The sequence below is a fragment of the Mustela erminea genome, chromosome 14, assembly GCF_009829155.1.
Source record: "Mustela erminea isolate mMusErm1 chromosome 14, mMusErm1.Pri, whole genome shotgun sequence".
Taxonomy (NCBI): Eukaryota; Metazoa; Chordata; class Mammalia; order Carnivora; family Mustelidae; genus Mustela; species Mustela erminea.
In genome coordinates, this window is record NC_045627.1 from 47302859 (window position 1) to 47316965 (window position 14107).

Consider the following 14107-nt stretch of genomic DNA (forward strand, 5'->3'; position numbering starts at 1 on the left):
ACAGAGATAGCGTTTACATATTTTACCATCCACCATGGAGAATAACCTTGTACTAAAATGTAGTAGAAATGCAGTACATATTTACTGATTGACGTCATATGGAATTTACATAATGGAAAGTGTTGTCTTCTATGACCACCTTGTTTTCTATGGTCTTAAATTGAGTTTAGTCTTTTGGATCACACTGCACTAAAACTCTTAGGTTTCTTCTCCATTTTCTCAGCTCCAGTTGATTTAGAACATTTCATTAATGCTGAGCTGAGGAGAAAGGGAGCACTGAGAGGTAAGAGACCTCAGTTTCCTCAACTGTCATATATGGCATTCCTTAACAATATCAAATCCATGAGCACGCATTAGAGCAAAATAAATATAAATCTTCTGAAATCTTTGGTGAGTATTAAGTGCATCTCTCTTTTCCCATTGATCCCCAAGCCTTTTCTACATTTTTATTGCACAAGCAGTTTTTTAAGTAAATAGGTATATTCACAAATATTAAACAGCTTTAGAAAACATAAATCCAAGATTCCTTTCATAAGTTCTTCATGGGAGGATAAAAAACAGTTTATCTCACCATCAAACCTTGGTTTTTCTCTTTTATGATTAAAACATTGCAGAAGAGACATAAAAACAGAATTACTATGAGTGTAGGACGTAACTTCTGTGAAGGTGATAGAGACCAAGACCATTTGTGACTTACAAAGACTGAGATATATCTGCCCCTTTACAGAAAAGTGTGCTAACATATATTCTAGAACATAATGTGTCAAAAACTGCAAGCACTTCCCAGTTTGTAATACACACATTTTTCTGTCTTTAGATTTATGACACCATAAATTTATCACAGTTCCAAATAAAATAAGAGAAACTTAGATTCTTAATTTTATATCATCTTAAGTAGCCATCTTCTGATGACCAAAAATAGCCTGGAAACATTGGCATTGCACTGAAACTTAGTTGATTAAATCCCTTGCCTCCCCTAGAATTTTGTTTTGAGATTTGTTGTCTATGAAATGCATTATAGTCTATCATATGAACCTACTACATTGCATTTATCTTTTGAAAAACATTAAGAAGCAATGATTGTTATTATGCATAAGCTTTAGGGTATGTAAGCTTTCAATTTTAGGATGATGGCTAAATTATTTTCCAAGTGGAATAGTTGTATAGTCTCAAAATCAAGCATGACCTTTATTATAGCTTTTCATGGTCATTATAATGCCAAGGGAGTTCTGTCCTATTCCTATTTAAGGTAGAAATTTGATTTTTATCAAATGCCTTTTCTATGTATGTTGAGGCAGCTACCTACTTTTCATTTATTTTAAATTCCATTAACCTATTATTGAGATGAATTATATTAATTCATTTCTAATGTTAAATAATCCTTTTATATCTTAATAAATTAAACTTGGTCATGAAGCCCCAAGACAAAGAAATCTCTAATTCCATAGGTCTTATTATTTTATTCTATTGGTCATAATTTTTTTTTAATATATGCTACAAGTCTCATCCACTAACCATGATTTTACATATTTTTGTATTACAAGGAACAGAAGCACAACTCTTATTTGGATCCATGGATTAATTTAGGTATGATTGCATGTCAATGAAATATTTCTTGAGAACATGATTTTTATTTTGTAATATTGACCTTTTTACACATATCCATATTTCATTTGTGGTCTTTAACTTATCTTGATCTGTCTATTTCAATATGTTTCCTTAAGTTAAACTGGATGTATATTTTTACATAATCATGTTAACTATTGGTCATATGTCCTAGTGAAATCTAAACACAATAAATCCTTTACAGACATTCCTAAAATAAGAGTCTGTTCTGCACATGAGGACAATTAATATTCACAACAGTCCTTTGGGTTAGGTTCCATTATCATTTTATCATTCCCATTATACAGATATGGAAGTTGAAGCCCCAATAAGCTATGCCATCAGTAAGTAGTATTAGAGCTCTGAGTCCATGTTGATAATCAGGCACAGTGTTGTAACAAGTTAATGCAAAAAATGTAATGGCCTAGTGGTTGGAGTAGGTTGCTGCCTGGACAGCAGAGATCAGTGGACTCTAGATTGCAGTTAAGTTGCTGTGTGTGAAAAGTTGAGAGAATTCTGACACCCAGAACTCAGGAGATCTAGGTTGTTGTCAGGGTGGCATCCAGTCTTCTTCAAGTGGGTAGTTTGCCCTCTAGGCCTCACCCATGGGACATCCTGGGTAGGCAGAGAAAGGAGCAGATATATCATATTGGACCTAGATAAGCATATTTTCCTACTATTGGAAATTATTTATTAGCAGGGAAGAAGCTGGTAATCTGGCAGATAGACCAGGTAATCGAGGAGCAAGGATTGGCTGGAGCATGAGAGACACGGTGGCCTTAGACGTGAACAGTTGCAGATAAGGATTGAGATTTTACTAGGTGGTGAGTATTCCTAAGGAAAATTTATATTGAGGGTCTTTATAGTAAAAAGTATGGTATCTTATGTTAGAAAAAGAAAAAAAAAAAGCTCCTGAGGTCAATAGCATAAAATTTATAACTCCTGATAACATTGAAGCATTTTTGAAATGGGGTACTCTGTAAACTTGATGCAGTAAATTTGAAAGTAAGAGATAGTTACCAGAATGGAGCATACCTAAAATCTAGATTCTGGAAATTATGTATTTATTGGTTATGACAGGCCCAGGAAAGAACCGTGGGAGGTAGCTAAAGTGTAATGGACCTACAGATGATTGCAGCTGAAAAGTTCAAGGATCTGTAAAGCCTGATTTCAAATTGCGTCTTTTCTCAGTTAAGACTACTCCATCATCTCGATTGCTCAGGTCAAAACCCTTAGTGTTGTAATGTTCTCCTCTTTATTGCACACTACACATCATCTCATCAATAAATCCTGTCTTTTTTGTCTTTGAAAAATATCTTGATTTCTATCACTTCTTTCCATCTTGGTCAAAACCAACATTATCTCTTGATTGAATTATTTCTTAAACAAATAATTGTCTCTCTGTTCTTACCATTAATCCCTTTCTGGCTATTAGCAACATGGTAATAGGAGTGAACCTGCTAAAACAGGATCAGTCAGATCGTGTTATCTTGTGTTTCAAATTCTCCAATGGCTTTACATCTAACTTACAAAAAAGGCCAAAATCCTGCTGTCTATCAATCAACTACCGTGCTGTCACAATAATGTTATATAACAAACTGTGCTAAATCTCAGTGGCCTAAAATGACAGTATTTTATCTATGCTCACGTCTGTGGAATGGTTGATGGTGGTTTGATGATGTTACTGCAGGCTGGGCTGCACTTGGTTCAAGCTACAGACCCGGTCCATATACCCCTCATATACACCTCATCTTTGGTTAACATGTGCCATATACAAGCCAAAATCAACATGCAAGAAGTACAATATAACAAATTGAAGCCAAGTCAAGTATGTCTCTTCAGATCCTCTAAGAAGCAGATTCAACATGCAAGAGATTCAGTGAGGGAAGTCTGGTGAAAGACAAGAGAGAGTCCATAGTAGTAGGCAGGAAGAACTTTCAGTGCAGAGTTGCAGTACATGCCTGACAACTCTATAAAGAGAGGGGGAAGACAGAAGAAACAGGTAGGGTGACTCTCAGATCCCAATGCAGTTTTAAGAAAGTTCCAGCTAGACAGTTTCTGTGCAAGGATTGGAAGGCTTGAATTCTGCAAAAATGATACTTGTGTACATGCAATGTGATGCTCAGTTATTACCTAAGAACAACCCTGTAGGAGTATAGCACCTGGGTGAACAAGGTGATATATCAAAGGGACAGCACTGGAAGCTCTAGGTCCAATTATGATGCTCAAAGCAGGCTTTTTTGAAGGAGATTTAAATAGCAAATTTACTTGGATAAAATTCCAGTTACATTGCCAAGATGACAAAATTGGGGCAAGGAAGCATATCTTCCCATGGAAGTAAAAAAGAGAGTGATGAAAAATAATCTAATTAACACTGACAAGACCCACAAGTCTATATGAATCTGATTTCTTTTTATCTCTTTGACCTCATTTTTCACCATTCTCCTCTCATTAATCCCCCTCTAGTTATACCAATTCTTTGTTTTTACAAGAACATGCCAGGCACGCTCCTAGCAGAGAAACTGTTCCAGAAATGCCTTCTGCCCAGATGTATACACGACTTTTCATTTCTTTCTGATGTTTATTCAAATGTCAACTTCTCAGTATGGCTTTTTCTGATCACCTTTTCTAAAATCTCAATCGCCATCAACATAAGGCATGCTCCTTAAATTGCTTTCAGAGTTGATCCTATTTCTATTCCCCAATACAGTCTAGTTTAGTCAAGGAAAAATGCACAAAAAACATAATAAATTCTCAAATTTTGGCACTATAGTCTCCTAGCTTATGTAGGCAGCAGGTAATCTAATTATTCTTAGAAAGTAGCACTATGAATAATTTAACAAGTGTTTGCCTTCAAGAAAATATTGAATTCAGGGCATTTTGCAAATAATTCAGTAAGCAAAACCAAATACTACGATAGTTACTTTTTAAGGAAAATGTACAGACACAAGGAAAAGTAGTGCCCCTTCCTCCTTTGGTTCCCCCAACCCCCTGAAGATAACTTATAGAAGACTAACAGCCTGGATCTTTGATTATCAAATATAATAAAATGAATCAGGCAAGTTTCCTGCTGTCACACAGTATAACAAATGAGTAGTGTAATGGGTAGCCTTGTGTGTCAGTATGGCTAGATAATAGTACCCGATTATTTAACCAAACACTGATCTAGGTGTTGCTGTGAGGGTATTTTGCAGACTTGGTTAAAATGTACAATCAGTTAGCTTTAATGAAGATTATCTTCCATCAGCGAGATGGACCTCATACAATCAATGAATTGCCCTGAGGACAAAATGAATTGCCCTGAGGAAGAAGAAATTTTGCCTATAGAATTCTGCCATTATTATATGTCTTTCTTGTGCAACTCTGACTGATATGTGCACCAAATAAAACCTTTAAGGTTAAAAAACATATATATTTAAACTCTACTTTTCAATGTAAGAGACCATTGGGAACTTTGATGGTTTGCTCCTCAGATCAGGTAATTGTATAAAACAGAAACAAGTTTTCTCAGTAAAGAACAACAAGAAAAATCTTCCTAAAATATGCCAGGTGCTATACTAGATACTTTACGCATGTTATTTAACATCAGTCCTTCTATATAGTGCCCGTTTACATAGGCATTAGTGGAGGGTTATGATGCTAAGAGGTGACGTAGTAAAATAGTAGCCATCAGTAGGAATCAGGCAGATGTGAGTGTATAACCCATCAGTTCCCCATGTACTAGATATGTACATTTTTTTAAGATTTAATTTCTTATTAGAAAGAGCATGAGCAGAGGCAGGAGCAGAGGGAGAGGGCAAAGCAGACTACCCATTAGCAGGGAGCCTGATGTGGGGCTTGATCTCAGGACCCCAGGATCTTGACCTGAGCCGAAGTTAGATACTTCACCAATTGAGCTACCCAGGCACTCCTACATATGTGTTTCAAACATCTTCAGTTCTCTGAGCCTGTTTCATTATCTCTGAAATGGGAATGCCAAGAGCTTTCTTGCTCTTGTGCTGGTTCTGAGGATCAAATTAGCAAGTATATATTTTTAAAGATTTTATTTATTTATTTGACAGAGAGAGAGAGGTCACAAGTAAGCAGAGAGAGAGGGGGAAGCAGGCTCCCTTGCAAGCAGAGAGCCCAGTGCAGGGCTTGATCTCAGGACTCTAAGATCATGACTTGAGCAGAAGGCAGAGGCTTAACCCACTGAGCCACCCAGGTGCCCCCAAAGTAGCAAGTATTAATGCTTAGTCCTGTGTCAGGTACATCAAAGATGTTCAACAATTGTTTGCACATTTAGTACTCTAGAAATCAAGACATCATACCTCCACCACTATTCAGGATCTTGTTTTTACTCTTTTTGTAGCCTTTTCCATGGTGCTGCAGAAGGCACAGAAATAGCCTGTGGCTGCATTTCCCCATCAGAGTAAATGAAATCCCCTTCTGAAATGAGCAAGGGTAGTTGGAAGAAGTTCTGTCCACTGCTTTGTCAAGGACTGCCTTCATCCCTGCCTTTCTAAACAGAAGTTTTATAAAAGACTGAATTAATTCCTTAGAGATTTTGACCAAATCATGGCAAGAAAAATACTATAAGATCCCTGAAAAAATATTCAGTTGAATGTTGGGACTTCATAACAACTGAGATTGAAACAAAAAGAAACTAATCCATCACTGTTATTTGATAATAAATCACATTTTTCTTCCTTGTTATCCTCTAAATGCAGTCAGATTCTACCTTTGACATAGTGACATTTTTCTTCTTTCTTCCCCCCCCCCCCCCCCCCCACTTTTTGGCTTTCATTTCTCTGAGGGGGATAAAAATCCAAGAGCTGGATTTTTATTTGTATGCTTTCTTCCTCTCAACATAAAACAATTGGATTTGCTGTTGAACGGAGAGTACTTATGAATTGCAAAAGCATGCCTCCTGATAAATACTTCATCATTTCTTGAAAATAAAAGCAACGAAAAAAATGCAATAAATCGTGTTTTTAGAGGACGAGACAGACTAACATCTTACAATATTAACCTCAGAGAAATGTGCTGGAGAGCTAAAGTGGCAAGTCTCTGCTTACTATTCTAGTTATCTTAAGTGGGCGGGTACCTGCTATTCTTCAGAGCTTTGGAGATTCTTAGAATAATCTCACATTCAGCCCCCACCACCCCCACCTTGGCTTTCCCTTCCCCACATCAGCAGAAGGGAATGCACACTGAATCCCTTAGGGTAGAGAGGCCTCTTGGTATTAGTCAGGCAAACAGTTTTGTGTAGTGTTGACCCAAGTTTTAAGGCAGGTTTTGGGTGTGCTAGTAGACTGCTTAAGTTGAATAGATGAGTTACTTAACGTTTCTGAGCCTCCACTTTTTTTTTTTAATTTATTTAATTTCAGCATAACAGTATCATTATTTTTTCACCATACCCAGTGCTCCATGCAATCCGTGCCCTCTATAATACTCACCACCTGGTAGCCCGACCTCCCTCCCCTCCGCCACTTCAAACCCCTCAGATTGTTTTTCAGAGTCCATAGTCTCTCATGATTCACCTCCCCTTCCAATTTCCCCCAAACCCCTTCTCTCTAACTCCCCATGTCCTCCATGCTTTTTGTTATGCTCCACAAATAAGTGAAACCATATGATAATTGACTCTCTCTGCTTCCACTTTCTCATTTGTAAAAGGAAGATAATACATGGATCTGGCAGGACGTCATAAGAGTGAACAGAAATAAAGCATGTGAGGAATTAAACAAAAGGGTTGGCATGCTGCACAATGTTAGCTATTTGTGTTATTAAGATCATGATTGTTATATAAACTACCACAACTGAACCAGGAAGAAATAGAAAGCCTGAACAGACCCATAACCAGTAAGGAGATTGAAACAGTCATTAAAAATCTCCAAACAAACAAAAGCCCAGGGCCAGACGGCTTCCCGGGGGAATTCTACCAAACATTTAAAGAAGAACTAATTCCTATTCTCCTGAAACTGTTCCAAAAAATAGAAATGGAAGGAAAACTTCCAAACTCATTTTATGAGGCCAGCATCACCTTGATCCTAAAACCAGACAAGGATCCCACCAAAAAAGAGAGCTATAGACCGATATCCTTGATGAACACAGATGCGAAAATACTCAACAAAATACTAGCCAATAGGATTCAACAGTACATTAAAAAGATTATTCACCACGACCAAGTGGGATTTATTCCAGGGCTGCAAGGTTGGTTCAACATCCGCAAATCAGTCAATGTGATACAACACATCAATAAAAGAAAGAACAAGAACCATATGATACTCTCAATAGATGCTGAAAAAGCATTTGACAAAGTACAGCATCCCTTCCTGATCAAAACTCTTCAAAGTGTAGGGATAGAGGGCACATACCTCAATATCATCAAAGCCATCTATGAAAAACCCACCGCAAATATCATTCTCAATGGAGAAAAACTGAAAGCTTTTCCACTAAGGTCAGGAACACGGCAGGGATGTCCATTATCACCACTGCTATTCAACATAGTACTAGAGGTCCTAGCCTCAGCAATCAGACAACAAAAGGAAATTAAAGGCATCCAAATCGGCAAAGAAGAAGTCAAATTATCACTCTTCGCAGATGATATGATACTATATGTGGAAAACCCAAAAGACTCCACTCCAAAACTGCTAGAACTTATACAGGAATTCAGTAAAGTGTCAGGATATAAAATCAATGCACAGAAATCAGTTGCATTTCTCTACACCAACAGCAAGACAGAAGAAAGAGAAATTAAGGAGTCAATCCCATTTACAATTGCACCCAAAACCATAAGATACCTAGGAATAAACCTAACCAAAGAGACACAGAATCTATACTCAGAAAACTATAAAGTACTCATGAAAGAAATTGAGGAAGACACAAAGAAATGTGTGTTCTATGCTCCTGGATTGGAAGAATAAATATTGTGAAAATGTCTATGCTACCTAAAGCAATCTACACATTTAATGCAATTCCTATCAAAGTACCATCCATCTTTTTCAAAGAAATGGAACAAATAATTCTAAAATTTATATGGAACCAGAAAAGACCTCGAATAGCCAAAGGGATATTGAAAAAGAAAGCCAACGTTGGTGGCATCACAATTCCGGACTTCAAGCTCTATTACAAAGCTGTCGTCACCAAGACAGCATGGTACTGGCACAAAAACAGACACATAGATCAATGGAACAGAATAGAGAGCCCAGAAATAGACCCTCAACTCTATGGTCAACTAATCTTCGACAAAGCAGGAAAGAATGTCCAATGGAAAAAAGACAGCCTCTTCAATAAATGGTGCTGGGAAAATTGGACAGCCACATGCAGAAAAATGAAATTGGACCATTTCCTTACACCACACACAAAAATAGACTCAAAATGGATGAAGGACCTCAATGTGCGAAAGGAATCCATCAAAATCCTTGAGGAGAACACAGGCAGCAACCTCTTTGACCTCAACCGCAGCAACATCTTCCTAGGAACAACGCAAAAGGCAAGGGAAGCAAGGGCAAAAATGAACTATTGGGATTTCATCAAGATCAAAAGCTTTTGCACAGCAAAGGAAACAGTTAACAAAATCAAAAGACAACTGACAGAATGGGAGAAGATATTTGCAAACGACATATCAGATAAAGGACTAGTGTCCAGAATCTATAAAGAACTTGGCAAACTCAACACCCAAAGAACAAATAATCCAATCAAGAAATGGGCAGAGGACATGAACAGACATTTCTGCAAAGAAGACATCCAGATGGCCAACAGACACATGAAAAAGTGCTCCATATCACTCGGCATCAGGGAAATACAAATCAAAACCACAATGAGATATCACCTCACACCAGTCAGAATGGCTAAAATCAACAAGTCAGGAAATGACAGATGCTGGCGAGGATGCGGAGAAAGGGGAACCCTCCTACACTGTTGGTGGGAATGCAAGCTGGTGCAGCCACTCTGGAAAACAGCATGGAGGTTCCTCAAAATGTTGAAAATAGAACTGCCCTATGACCCAGCAATTGCACTATTGGGTATTTACCCTAAGGATACAAACGTAGTGATCCAAAGGGGCACATGCACCCGAATGTTTATAGCAGCAATGTCCACAATAGCCAGACTATGGAAAGAACCTAGATGTCCATCAACAGATGAATGGATCAAGAAGATGTGGTATATATACACAATGGAATACTATGCAGCCATCAAAAGAAATGAAATCTTGCCATTTGCGACAACATGGATGGAACTAGAGCGTATCATGCTTAGCGAAATAAGTCAAGCAGAGAAAGACAACTATCATATGATCTCCCTGATATGAGGAAGTGGTGATGCAACATGGGGGCTTAAGTGGGTAGGAGAAGAATAAATGAAACAAGATGGGATTGGGAGGGAGACAAACCATAAGTGACTCTTAATCTTACAAAACAAACTGAGGGTTGCTGGGGGGAGGGGGTTTGGGAGAAGGGGGTGGGATTATGGACATTGGGGAGGGTATGTGCTTTGGTGAGTGCTGTGAAGTGTGTAAACCTGGTGATTCACAGACCTGTACCCCTGGGGATAGAGTATTATGCCTCCATCAGAAAGGATGAATACCCAACTTTTGTAGCAACATGGACGGGACTGGAAGAGATTATGCTGAGTGAAATAAGTCAAGCAGAGAGAGTCAATTATCATATGGTTTCACTTATTTGTGGAGCATAACAAATAGCATGGAGGACATGGGGACTTAGAGTGGAGAAGGGAGTTGGGGGAAATTGGAAGGGGAGGTGAACCATGAGAGACTATGGACCCTGAAAAACAATCTGAGGGTTCTGAAGGGACGGGGGGTGGGAGGTTGGGGTACCAGGTGGTGGGTATTATAGAGGGCACGGATTGCATGGAGCACGGGGTGTGGTGCAAAAATAATGAATACTGTTATGCTGGAAATAAAAAAAAATAAATAAATGGCAAAAAAAAAAAGATTAAAAAAAAAAAAAAAAAGATCATGATTGTTTTTGCGGTTGTTAATAAGATACCTGGGGACTGGGGTTGTGGTAGCACACAGACCTGACTTTGAATCCCAGATCCAGCTCTGTGTGACCTTGGACAAATTCTGTAATCTCTCTGTGTTTTAGAACATATGAGTGGGATAATATCACTTGACTCATAGTGTTGCTGTGAAGATTAAGAGGTAAAATAAAGATAGAGTATAGTACACTTATGATTATAATTTAATTTAAGCCCTGAAGATATACTAATGCATTAAATATAATTATACCAATGTGTAATTATATTAAATATAATTACACCAACGTGTAATTACATTTAATAATTGGGGAATTATTTCTGTGGAGAAACTAAGGAATTGGTCAGATAAGAAAATCATCCGCAGCCACTCAACTTATAGAATAACTTGAATTCTCTTCTCTCTCATTCCCAAGCCTGAGATAGTTACATAATAAAGCAAGACGACGATCAACAGAAGAAAACTGAGAATCTTCCTATTTTTTTTTCTCTTTTTTCATACCATAGCCAATCCAGAAGTGCATGTCTCAGTCTATTTTTAAGATAAGTCCAGATCTATTCGATACCATCTCTATCACACTTCCCTAGGCCAACCCATCATCATCTCTCATTTGAACCACGTAAGAAGCTTCTGAACTGGTTTCTCTGTCCCAAAGTTTGCCTGTAAAGCTTATTCTTATAACAGAAGCAGGACAGATCCTTTCAAGTTGAGAATGAGGTAGTTCAATAACCTATAAAGACTTTCAGAATAAACAGCAAATCCCTTACCATGGCCTCCTTGGACCCAGTGGTCTGTCCCTTGTTGACTATCTGACCTTCTTGCAATCCTGGTTCTTCATCATTCTGTTCCAGCCATATCAGCTTTTTCCTGTTCCCCCCAATACATCAAGGACAAAGCTGCCTCAGGGCCTTTGCACACTATGTTACCACTGCCTTGAAAACTTTTCCCCAGATATCAGCCTGATGGATTTCTCTGTTTCTTTCAAGTACTGCTCAAATGTCATGTATCAGAGAGAAATGTTCTGGCATACACACACACACACACACACACACACACTCACACACACACACATGTGTGTGTGTGTGTATAAATATACATATGTATATATATATATATCTATATATGAAATAGCACTTTCTCTCTCTCCCCACTCTCTGTCTCTGCAACTCTAGGTACTACAAGCACCAAATATTTTCTTTATTTTCTTCCATAGTACTTTGTACTACTTGATCTTTATCAGCTGAATTTCGGAAGCAAAGTCTTTATTCTGTTAGTTTCTCATTCTTAGGGCCGGTGACTGTACCTGACACATCATAAATATTTGTTGAACGAATGAAGGAGTGAATGTGGTAATTATCTGTTGCTCTGATTGTACAACTAGGAGAAAGGATTAACATATTGGATTTTCCCTAACTCCCCAAGAACCACTGGGGAGAGACTTATTGGGGTTGATTCCACGTTAAAACATGTTAAACCCCTAGGGCCTGCCTGGGCCTACTTAGCCATAGTGACTCCATGTTGCCTAGGTAGACATTTTGTTGTTTAATAAATGCCTCAACAGTTATTGATATCAGTTCCAGGTAACTGTTGCTAAAACACACACCTAAAACAAGGTCATTTTGTTTATATCAGTTCTAGGTAACTATTACTAAAACACATACCTTAAACAAGGCCATTTTGTTGTTTAATAAACGCCTCAACAGTTACTAGTATTGGTTCCAGGTAACCGTTACTAAAACACATAGGTAGGAGACATCCAATCAGCCAAAGCCACATATGTAGATGTCTGCGATTGTGCCCTATAAAAACTAGCCTGTAAGACCAAGGGGCGTCGCTCTCTTCGGAGGCGGCCCTGGCCGGTCAGTCTGATTCTAATGCTTGGCATAGAATAAGGTTTTGCGTAACTTTGTCTCAGTCTCATTCCTTTGATAACAGATCCAACAGACTGAGGCAGGAAAAATGTAAATTTCTCAAGGGGATGACCAGACAGAATTACATTCTCCTTCCAAGTAATTCAGATATTTAATGAAAGTAACTTTGTCCTTCCTTGAAGCTCCCCAGAGGCACAGAAACAATGTAAGTCTGTCTCTACTTCACACTTAGCTGGTACTGACAGCAAAGTCCCATGAGTCTAATTCCCAATTCTGGTTAAAAGGAAACAGCAAAGAATGAGAAATGTGATGCATGGAATTAAAGAATTTGTAATCAATTGATTAATTTATTCATTCTAGGTTTCAGAAAGATAAATGAATTATTTGATGACTGGTTACAGTAAATTTGGTAAAGTCAAACAAAAACAAATAAAAAAGAGAGTTCTTTATTAGAGTTTTTATCTACAAGAATTTTCTAAGCAATGACATAGAAAAAAAAAATCATCTACCAGGTGTCAATTTGAGCACATCGGATAGCAATGTTTTATCCACAAATCACAGTTTCCCTACAATTTGCTAATCTCCTGAGATGGATGCTGAAAGCTACATTAATCCAGACTGTCAACTCAGACTCTTGCCATCAGAATAGAAAGTGCTACATGCCCCAGGATTTTTTTTTTTTTTTTGGTATGAAAATTTGAAAAATCCCTTGTATGTTGTCTTCACAGGCACAGTTTGTAAACAGAACAGCGTAACAAAGTAATTTATTTTTAAAAAGTAAAATAAAAGAACTGTACACATTTTTCAACAGGCAATAATTGTTCTTCCAAATAATTTTCTTTTTCCCCCAAAGAATTTTTTCCAACAGAAGACTCAGAAAATGGCCAAATGAGAGCTATGTCTATCCCGGCCCTTTTGCCCGATAGCCATGTTTTTTTCCTGGGACTAAATTCACTTGTGGAAATTAAAGGGACTTTAACACTCAGCCTTTATATGAGGAAAATATTTATTTTAATATTTTACCTGATTTTACTTGCATATGCAGGTTGATACTGCCACACATCATGAAAATGAGCTTAAAACTCTAGGATTTGGGTTGGTAAGTAAGTCAAACAAGAAGGAAAAAAGAAAATTAAGTGAAGGGTAAAATAAAAATACAAATGGAAAGAAATAAAACTGGAAGAAAGACCACCTATACTGAATAGCATGAAAAGACTCTTGGGAATTGGCCAGGTGAGTGGTATTAATCCTGGCTTCCATCAGAACACCCTGGGGGATGTTTAAAAAACATGGATACTTTGACCTCTCCTACAAGGATTCTCACCAAAGAACTTAGTTCAGGCAGGTATTAGCATATTTTATCAGCTTATATGTTGATTGTGTTATATAGACAGAACAGACAGTCCTTGTATAAACCTAGCCTTGGAAATCCAAAGTTGAATGGAAGTCCAGAGTCATACAAAGTCAAGACTAAAACCCAGTTGTTGGTTTTTTTTTTTTTTTCCTAAAGATTTTATTTATTTATTACACACACACACACGTGCACACAGCAGAAGCAGGGGAAGTGGCAGAGGGAGAGGGAGAAACAGGCTCCGCACTGAGCGGGGAACCTGATGTGGGGTTTGATCTTGGGACTCCGGAATCACGACCT